Source organism: Arachis ipaensis, chromosome B9 (genome assembly GCF_059453495.1).
Source record: "Arachis ipaensis isolate K30076 ecotype BB chromosome B9, ASM5945349v1, whole genome shotgun sequence".
Taxonomy (NCBI): domain Eukaryota; kingdom Viridiplantae; phylum Streptophyta; class Magnoliopsida; order Fabales; family Fabaceae; genus Arachis; species Arachis ipaensis.
In genome coordinates, this window is record NC_142444.1 from 23,873,505 (window position 1) to 23,876,795 (window position 3,291).

The 3,291-nt window shown below is 34.3% G+C and overlaps 1 long non-coding RNA gene across 1 annotated transcript; it reads right to left on the minus strand.

The window, feature by feature from the left end:
• Positions 1–2,074: 2,074 nt before the first annotated feature.
• Positions 2,075–2,526, minus strand: LOC110266384 (uncharacterized). Its single transcript, XR_002353706.2, has 3 exons — positions 2,406–2,526; positions 2,259–2,313; positions 2,075–2,170 (listed from the first exon to the last, which is right to left on the minus strand). It is a non-coding gene; the product is annotated as an uncharacterized LOC110266384 (long non-coding RNA).
• Positions 2,527–3,291: the final 765 nt, after the last annotated feature.

Consider the following 3,291-nt stretch of genomic DNA (forward strand, 5'->3'; position numbering starts at 1 on the left):
GTGGTATCATTTAAACTGCGCATGATAATTGTGACAGAATACATGTATATAATAGAAGCTCAAACCGCTTAAACTATCAAATACATATGTAACACCCTACCACACAAAGCTTTACGCTTAAGTCGTAAAACAGAGGTGATGTGGTATTACGACCTCTAAAATAAAATAAGTACATATAATAGCAGAAGAGTTATAATATACTAGGAGCCTTGAAGGATAGGGGAAATAAAAATCGCGAGATAAAAGCGCAACGCTCAAGGAATGAGTTAACTTGCATGCTAAGAAAACCGTAACTGTCAAACATAAGATAACAAAAGTAGGAATAGAGTGCCAAAGATACAAAATAACAAGCTCCTAACTCAGCCTGCGAAGTCAAGACTGGCCGGAGAATATTTACACATGTATACATACATATCCAAAACCCAAAAGTACATACACACAATCCTGCCTCTCCATAGAACCTCTAAGAGGATAAAAAAGGACAAGTTATGTGGAGAGAAAGCTAAGTACAAATATATACATCACTGTACAACAAAACTATACAACAACACTATCCAGTAACCCCTCCGCTTTAAGAGTCCAGACGCCTAACGAGATGGCTCCCGACCTGCATCTGAAAAACAACAACATAGTATGGAATGAGAACCGGAGGTTCTCAATATGGTAAAGGTGCCACACACATAATATATAAGGTCCTGGGAATGCCAGAGGCAATCCTAGAACGCCGACACTCAGATTGTAGAGCTTAAAGTATTAAACAGAAGCCATAAAAGGTGGTTTCCTAGAAATATTTAATCCTAACTTAACTTAACCTTAAATCTAAGTCCTATACTGCCATTCCTCCATACCTCCAATTCCATCATGCATTTTCACAGACAAATAAACAGATAAAGGCAAACACAAGAAAGTTACAACTACTGCAGGTAACAAATACACATTTAACATGGTAAATACAGATAGGCACACCCAATTAGAGCACAAGCAAGTAATTCAAGTAATATGCATATGATGCATGCCTGTCCTATGGCTGATGAGGCTCATCTGTCGGTTATCCAGCCAACCCGACAAGTCTGAATTGTCCTTAGACTGTCCCCCGACGTGCATCCCCAAGAGTCTATGCATAGATTTTTCTCAAATAATCAATATTGCTCAATGGGGGTAACATTCCCGGGAATTTATATAGTGCCCGGTCACACTTACGTCGTAGGGTCAACAGAGTATCGAGTTTTCAACCTGGTACACGTGGTGGCAAGCCACGACACTTAATCCAGGGAATCTCGTATCTCAGATTATTCAAATTCATAAGCCATATAAATAATTCAATTATAATTCCTCAACATCCACATCATTCTCAATTGCATCTCATTCATCATCATACATTAAACATATTCAATCCTTATCCTTCATTATCACACCTCCCATTCCGTCCATCAATAGTTTCAATTCAAAACATAATTCATTCTTTTCTAAGAATCAAACTTCAAACTTAAAACATACTCACTTTCTTAATAACTCAAAATCAAACCATATAACATTTAAATCTAAATCTCTTTTAAATAATCATCTAAACAAAATCTCTAATTTTTTATAAAATTCCGGCAGCATCTCCTCTAAAACTCAGACTTTGCCACCCTTTTCGGGTCCAAACCTGCTTTCTTTTCAATTCAACATACCCTTCCTCATCATCATAACAGTCACCACAATAAATCTACTTCAGATTAACAATTATATTCATACAATATTCAAATCCAACAACCAAAATTCAACTAAGGATCATAGTTCACTAACCCTAGGCTTCTAACACATAATATCTCAAATCAATAATTCACCAAATCATTAGCACTAAACCAACCATGTTCATCAACAATAACATTCACCATCCAAGATTAATAACTAATTATCCAATAAACTTCAACCAAATATATTCATCAACAAATTACTAAACATTAAACATACACCTGCATTCCAACTTATCCTATGGCCGTCTAGCCTAAGTTTTCACAGAACATTATATATTAAATGCAAGAAACCTAAACCATACCTTAGCCGATTTCCACGTAACGACCAAAGCTATTTATTCAAAACCAAGACAGCCCCTCAAAACTCAACTAATCCGTTTCCTCCAAGTTCCAGTATTCACAATTTCAAGCTCCAATTATTTATTTTCAACCTAATACACATTCATAATACATATATACCCAATTTAATACTCAAAGCTCAAATTTAATGAAATTAAAATAGAATTATCATATCCTCACCTTACCCAAGCTTCACATAAGCAAGAGTGAACGTTTCTCTCAAGCTAATTGAATCCTAAAACATCATAAATCAAAGAAATTCAATATTCCCCACTTAAAATTCGAAAATTGGGGGAAGATGAAGCTGAGAGTGATTAAACAAGTTACCTATGAAATTGTTCCGATAGAAATGTAGAGCTCGACGCGGTGAACGCGTGGCCGCAAACGGTGCGGCGATTGGAGCTCGGACGGAGAAGTTACGGGGATCGGAAATTTACGTTAGGGTTACGGGATATTTCTCGTTTCTCTTCTCCCTGGAAGCTGAAAGCTTCGTTGCTGCAGTAATGAGGGAGAAGACAAAGCTGAGTTCATTTAATAGGGCTGGTCCGGTTGAACCGACAGCCCGGTTCGGGTCCGGTTCAACTGGTTCGGTCCTTTCGGTCCATTCTTGGACCGTTTTCTTCAAAATTAGTGTCAAAATTCTCGTTTCGATGAGCTCTACCCTATTTTGATATAATATTCGCATTTCTAATCCTCCTTATTAAAAAATAATTTATTAACTAATTATCTACTAATTTAACCGGGGTTTACAACATAGCAGATAATATATTTTTTCTTGAAACCTCATTAGATCTAATGTTAATTTAAGAAGAATATTTTTTTCTCCTAAAAAGCCAAAAAATTTCCTTAAAAGTTATTGTACTCATTGTCTAACATTTCAAAAATTTGATATTGTATTTTTTCAATATATATATATATATATATATATATATATAATCAATTATTATATATTTTTGTATAAATATATATTATTTTATTTATTTTTAATATATATTTTACATTTTAATATATATTTTATACATATAATTGATACTTTAATTTTATAATCCAAAACTTAAAAAAAATACGATGAATGTGTTAACAAAATTGTTTTACTATTGTGTATTTAGCAGTGAGTATTGAGATTTGAGAGTGAAGATTAGATTACATTAGATTAGTTTTGTTGGGTGCATGACATGACACAGTAATGAAGTAACAGGAAATGATAGTTAAA